General features: G+C 40.1%; 1 long non-coding RNA gene across 1 annotated transcript; it reads right to left on the bottom strand.

Moving 5' to 3' along the window:
• Positions 1–298, bottom strand: LOC148902785 (uncharacterized). Its single transcript, XR_016116410.1, has 2 exons — positions 169–298; positions 1–89 (listed from the first exon to the last, which is right to left on the bottom strand). It is a non-coding gene; the product is annotated as an uncharacterized LOC148902785 (long non-coding RNA).
• Positions 299–7,689: the final 7,391 nt, after the last annotated feature.

Below are 7,689 nucleotides of genomic sequence, written 5' to 3'. Positions count from 1 at the left end.
TTGTATCATAAAGTCACTTTATTTACATTTGTGATGGTCATTGATGGCTTGATGGAATGGCGTTGGAGGTCGAAGGTCAAAGGGAATTGCTGTTTGAAAAGAGAGGCGCATTACATGAGGACTGTAATTAAAGAAATAAACTGTGCTGTAAAATAAAGTTTTATTTACCTTTTTGATGGTCGTTGATGGCTTATGGAAGGAGAGTCACCTTCCATAAGGACTGTTGGTAACTTAACCTCTGGTGCTGTTCGGTCGTGTGCTTCCGCCGAAGATCACTCCGCCAGCCGTGGTGGGTGTGTATTATTAGAATAGTGCTTATTATAAGGTTGAATTTTCAGAAATTTGACGTTTGTAAGACGAAAAGTTTGTAAGATAAGGTGTTTGTAAGTTGAGGTCTCACTGTACTGTATTTTCCGATGTATAAGGCTCACCGGAATATAAGGCACACCCCTAATGAATGGTGGATTTTCAAACTTTTTCCATATATAAGGCGCACCTTCAATGAATGAAAAAAAGTTTTCCAAATATAATACAGTAAAGTCTCGTTATATCGATATTCAAGGGAGTCCGAAAAAATATCGATATAACCGGGACTATCGATATATCCGACCCTGTTTGCATGTAATTTTCTCCGTGCGTGCATAGAAATAGTATCGATATAACCGGGACTATCGATATATCCGATATCGATATAACGAGACTTTACTGTATAATATAATGAATGTATAAATGTTTGCAAAATATAAGGCACACCACATTATAAAGCGCTACAGTAGTGACAGTAGTTTTGAGACCAGTTATGGCTCAATTTTGCTGGAGGAGGATGTTGTCAAAGAGGACATGAAGGCAGCTGGTGTGAGAGAAGAGGATGCGCAAGACCGGGATAGATGGAGGACATTGATTCGCTGTGGCGACCCCTGAAGGGAAAAGCCGAAAGGAAAGAAGAAGAAGAAGACAAGGGGACAGCATTTCCCTTTTTTCCATGTTAGCGCTTTGTTCTAGCTTCAGCTGTTGTTAAAGCGCTATATAAACCAATATCTATGGATTGCATTGTATTTTGGACAGCCACCCTCTTATCAAGCTCATATAACTACAGACCCATATAACATATATTTCATTTATAAGCGCCTTTCAAAACTCTCAATGTCACTTTACAGTCACAGGATCAGTTTTTTTCTGTCGGTGAGCAGCGGCAGCCACATGCGCCAGCGTTCACTCAATGCCGAATAACTCAAATAGATAGAAAGTTAGCTAGCTAGCTAATAGATAAGTAATAGATAGCTAGCTAGCTAGCATTCAGGAATTATATCTTTTTCCTGATGAAAGAAGAGTGTCTAATGTTTATTACGCTGAATTGAATGTTTATGTAGTCCTAAAAGTCAATATTCTGTGGGTCCAGCAATTTGATTGAATATGACAAAAACCCTGGCACTTGAGTGGACACATTTTTTTGTACATTTTTGTACTGGCAGTGAATGATTTATCTTTACCGGTGTCAACTGTCGATGAAAATGTCCTCAAGGGACATGTCCAACTGTCTTCTATTATCAGGATGAAAAGCAACAAGAATAAATAGCACAGAGTGAAAGTTGACAAAATATAACAAACATGTTTTCAGTAGGCGGTTGGGAAGAGACATTACATTTTGATCACACCTTGACTTTATACTAATTAAAAAATATACAGTAAAGTCTCGTTATATCGATATCGGATATATCGATAGTCCCGGTTATATCGATACTATTTCTATGCACGCACGGAGAAAATTACATGCAAACAGGGTCGGATATATCGATAGTCCCGGTTATATCGATATTTTTTCGGACTCCCTTGAATATCGATATAATGAGACTTTACTGTATAAAAAAATCATGGTGAGGTCCGACTCAAGACATCCGATTCTGAAGGGAGACGAGCTTAATGTGACTCAAAGACAAGTACAGAACAACCAGTGCCTTTTTCTTTGCGTAAGCAGCACACAATGCTCATTAATTTCTTCAGATGGAGTTTATTTTTGTTTCTTTCCAGAAAATAACTGTGTGGTGCAATTTGCTCGGTGCAATGTTATTGACATTTCTTCATGATTTGTGTATTTTCGCACTGTGGTGAGCCATTCATTGTCAGCTGTTTAGTCATAATGACAAGAGGAGACAGAAGAGGCTGTCAACAATATTGACTCAATCCGAAAGATGCATTCCTTCCTTAGACACCCCCCCCCCCCCCCCGGCATTGCTTCTGTCTTGCGTCCAAAAACTCCCATATTTAGCCTGCCACGATCTCCTTGCTGTTTTCCATCCATTTGTCCTTCAGCAGATCAACAAGATGAGTCACAGGCCCACGGTCATCACATGATAATGTTTTGTCACTTGCTTTTAACCCTCCAACTATAGGAGTACCGTATTTTCTGGTGTATAAGGCGCACCGCATTATAAGAATGATGTATTTCCCAACATTTTTTATATACAGTATCAGGTGCACCGACGATAAGGCGCACCATGATAAATGTCTTCCAAATATAATGTATACATATATTAAAGTAAACATAAGGCAGAACACATTATCTCATTGAATGCCTGACAATGTGCAAAAAACTGTCCACTCCAGTGCCAGGGTTTTTGTCATTATCACTTGAATTGCAGGATCCAGAGAATATAATAATGAGTTTTAGTACTACGTAAACATTCAACATTCAGTAAGAAAAATTAGACTCTCTTCTTTCATGAGGAAAAAAAACAGTTAATTCCTATATTCTATGAGTCTGGACTTATGAGCTTGAAATGAGGGCGGCTGTCCAAAATGCAATGCAATACATACATATTGGTTTATATAGCGCTGGCGCTGAAACAAATCACTAATGTGGAAAAAGGGAAATGCTGTACCCTTGTGGAAGGGAAAAAACATTGCCAGAGGCCATGGCCAGCGCTTTATCAGCACCCAAACAAGAAAAAAACAAAACCTGAACAAATTCGGGAATGGTGCTCTACAGTACGTCGTATTTTCAATTCCTGAATACATTTGTGAATGGCAGTGAATGAGTTACATAAGGCCATATATAAGGTGCACCGGACTATAAGGTTCACCTTCAATGAATGGAAAAAGTTTTCCAAATATAATATATACATGTATAAAAGGCAATATAAGGTTACACACTATTCTACAGGGGGAAATGGAGTGTAGCTGCTGAAAGAATTCGAGACGTGTTGTGGCTCACTGTTACTTCACATATCAGGCGCATTGGCGTATAAGGCGCAGCGTCATCTTTTGAAGAAAATCATGGCTTTTGGGCGTGCCATATACAGTGAGACCTCAACTTACAAACACCTCAATTTACAAACTTTTTGTCTTACAAACGTCAAATTTCTGAAAATTAATCCTTATAATAAGCACTATTTTCATAATACACACCCACCACGGCTGGCGGAGTGATCTTCGGCGGAAGCACACGACCGAACAGCACCAGAGGTTAAGTTACCAACAGTCCTTATGGAAGATGACTCTCCTTCCATAAGCCATCAATGACCATCAAAAAGGTAAATAAAACTTTATTTTACAGCACAGTTTATTTCTTTAATTGCAGTCGTCATGTAATGCGCCTCTCTTTCCAAACAGCAATTCCCTTTGACCTTCGACCTCCAAAGCCAAGTGACTTTATGATACAATGCAGTGTATTTCTTTCATTACAATACAATATCACATTAATTATACATACAATAAGGTATATTTTATGGAAACCCGGGAACGGATTATTCCCATTTTAATGGTTTCCGATGGGAATTATTTTTTGAGATACACACTTTTCGCCTTACACACTCTGTCTGGGAACCAATTAAGTTCGTAAGTTGAGGTCTCACTGTACATCGGAAAATACGGTATATTCACCAAATAAAAAGCAAAAAGGAGACAAACATGTTGATAACTTTCCGCCCTCATGTCGAACAATCCCGTGCTATATTTACTCAGCGATATTAAAAAAAAAACAGTGTCAACAAGACGGGGAAGAGATTCTTTTCTGCAGTTATCATGCCATGTCATAGCCACAGCAATCCAAACAAAACACAAAAACATCAACTATAGTTTGTGGCCCTTGTGCTTCTTATTTCGACATCATGCGCTCAAAAACAGCAGCTTTTGATGATTAAGCCGTCCTTGGCACTGCCTGACTGATGTCACACTTTGTTTCTGTGTGCTATTTACAAGAATGAAGAGCTGCTTCGTCATTTTGGACCTGAAAACTAACCTTCAAAATGGATTAATGTCATCAAAAGATTTAGTGGTTTTAAAGCCAACTGAGTTTTCTTTCTGGTTGTGTTTTTCTATTCATTTTGCTTTGGAGATAGCAGTATTTTTCTCGCACATTTAACCAGATACACACAACGTATTCCATGAAGCAATGGAACTTCTGAATAAAACTTGGCCCAAGTATCTACTCCAGCTCTGCCAGATGTTTGTGTAATAAGGTTGCATTTATTTTGTTGTATATTAGAATACAAACTAAATTTCATTCCTGATCAGGTTTGCTTTGGTTATTCCCAGTGGCGGACTGTCAAGTCCTGAAAAGCCTTCTATGCTGGCCTAAAAATATCTGAATCACGGACTGATGTTAATTATATTTTGTCCGTGAATTCTTATGAAATACAGTAAAGTCTCGTTATATCGATATCGGATATATCGATAGTCCCGGTTATATCGATACTATTTCTATGCACGCATGGAGAAAATTACATGCAAACAGGGTCGGATATATCGATAGTCCCGGTTATATCGATATTTTTTCGGACTCCCTTGAATATCGATATAACGAGACTTTACTGTAATTCGAAATTGTCTTTCAGTTTCCTTTCATTACTTTTCCCCTACTGTGCTGCTTCCAGATGTGTGTTTTCGTATCTAAGCATTTAACCAATCACATTTCAGCCATCATTTGTCACCAGGGTCAGAAATCTACCTGGACGCCTTCACAATCACTTCTGCAGGCCCTGTCACATCAAATGTGTCGATCTAAGTGTTGCTGGAACCAATCAGATTTCAAGTTGGCAACCCAAAAGAAGTACCAACGCCTTCTTGAAGGCGTCAGAGTTTTCACAAACTATGATTGGCTAGCGACTAGCTTTTCAGTCACAGGATAAGAACAAAAATGTTTTTCTGCGGGTGAGCAGCGGCAGCCAGACGTGCCATCGTTCACTCAACACGGATAGTCATTGTGAAATCATTTTACCTCTGAGGCAGATATTTTGCCTCAGCCTTTTATGGATATTTTATTATTTGTGATATAAGAATCGGTGGAGACCTCTTACTGACTATGATGCAGGTTGGGTAATTGATACAACCTGCCCTTGGTTATAAGGTCATAATGCAGCAAGAACTAATGTCATCCTGGGAGAAAAGTGGTTTCTAGAGGTATGTATAGCATGTAATCCTTCACATCCTAAAGGAAGTCTGATTCTCCGAGTCTCAGATCTAAATGTTTCGGGACCACCTGAGAGACAGCGCAGCCAATCACAGGTCACAGCCTTCCGTTATCTCGACAAGGACTCTGTCACAGTCCGCCTCGCTCTTTCTTTACATTCCTTTATTTATCCCCTTTACCTTTTTATTTATCCATCTCTCTCCTGTCCCATAGCTGACACATACACAGGCATCCCAGAGTCTTCTCTAAATCATACTGTGACAGAGGGGTAGAAAGGGAGATGGAGAGAGATAAAAGTGGTAGAGCATAGAGAGGGGGAAGAGAGGGATGAGGGCTTGAGCATCCATGGAATGAACCTATCAATCCAGAGTGCCTATTATCCCGTGCGAAATGCCTCGCGCCAGTAGACGCCTAGTTAGTGCGCCTGCACAAAATTAATAAAACACCAGCTCAGTCTGGGCTGAGGGTGCGACATGCCCGGTTATTGATTAAGTCATGTCACAAGAATGGAAGGCACTGCCATTAAAAGTACAAATTATGCAGCACGTTTAGCCATGCCTCTTATTCATGTACTAGACGGAGAGAGTGGAAGAAGAATAGACGCCTGCTCCATATTCTGGCTTTTAAATGGATCAAATGCAGGACGGCAAGTCTTTGTGGAAGCCTGGACTGCGGGTGTCTGAAAATGGTTTGAGACATGACCAGACAAAGACGAGCAAGACAAAGAGTGATGGGACAAAGAAAATGCAGCGCCTGAGAGAACGCTTGAACATAAATGATACGTATTCCCTGGAACTGTATTTGAAGAGCCAAAGTTTCCCAGTGAAAAGAAGCCATTTAATTACTTAACAATTTAAATGATATTATTTTGACACACGGCCAGATGGCGAGGCTCTTCTCCTCTCTTCTTCAGTGCAGTGCAGTAAGAGTCTGGTCAAGATTCATCCTGGACGAGCAGTAAAATGAATTTGTCTGAGTTATGCATGTTGTGAGTACAAACGCCCGAATTGAAGTCAGTGACCTCAAACGTGACTCTGAAAGGATTACGGAAACATTTACGTTTTCGTTTCAAGTGATCGTATACTCTCCCCAGGTGGTTTGAAGTGTACACAAGGTGTACGTGGTGGCAGAAGTAGGAGTGCACAGTATGAGGTGATTACGAAGATAGCCATTGACTGTCAATAATTAATAGTGTCAAAAAGGGCAAATAGCACCGCGCACTACCATCCTCAGGCCACCGTTTCGTTCAGACCACATGTTCTCGTTAGAGGAACAATGCACGCGGTATACACATGCGTGTAGACAACATTATGCAAACGAGCACATGCACCCACATTCAGGAGTATACACTCACCATCAACTCACATGCCACAAGACCAAAAAAAAACAGCTTGACTTCAGTCAACTGGCAGGTCATTAATTTCACGACGCCAAACCGAAAGTGTTGGAGATGAAAACGGGAAGAAGAAAAGGAATATCACGGTGTAGCCGTGTGTGTCTTGATTCATCTTAGAGGTATCCTGCGAAAGCCCCGTTGTGCATTTCAAAGTCTTTTTGTTGTTGTGGTTGTTATTGTTGTTTTCTTGAAATTGTTGTGACGACCCTTCAGGTAGGGGAGGAGGCTTTTATTTTGGATTGGCAGTCACTTTGTTATATTATTAATGACTCCAAAAGTACAGATCAAAACTCTAAATGTGCTCTACCATGACTGAGACGGACAAATGCAATAATTGCGACAAGACTTGTATCACAAGGCCCTTTTCCAGACGTTAGACTTTGATTCCTCCCCAGGGAAAGAGGACTTTGCTCTATTGCCCCATATGCAGTAAAGACATGCAAATATTCTAATGTACTAATACTCACCGGGGTTCTGAAACATGATCAAGTCATTGTCCCATGCAACGACCAAGGTTTCTCACCAATTTGTCGGCTCATATTCAAGAATCTCTTCAATTTGAGAACTTTAATTTATAACGGCATTGAGATTATGGCATAAACAATGTACTACTCAGAACAACTTTAAATGTAAAGCATTTGCTTGAAATCATTGTTTCCCACCGGAAACAAGCAGTTCCACGGTCAATCCGTCATTGTTTTAAAAAACCTTTAGCTTTACCTTACCTTTAGATATGTGTCAGTATCGGAGCCAGCGGCAGTTGACCACCAATGATACGACCTAGAAAGCTGGGATATTCACAAGCCGTTTTTATATTGGCTGACTCTTTCCATTGTTGGCATTGCTGAAATTGGACAGGACAGAAAAATCAAGCCATGGAGTAACA

The sequence above is a fragment of the Hippocampus bargibanti genome, linkage group LG01 (genome assembly GCF_051943395.1).
Source record: "Hippocampus bargibanti isolate YZ-2025 linkage group LG01, ASM5194339v1, whole genome shotgun sequence".
Taxonomy (NCBI): Eukaryota; Metazoa; Chordata; class Actinopteri; order Syngnathiformes; family Syngnathidae; genus Hippocampus; species Hippocampus bargibanti.
This window is presented reverse-complemented; position numbering and strand designations above follow the sequence as displayed.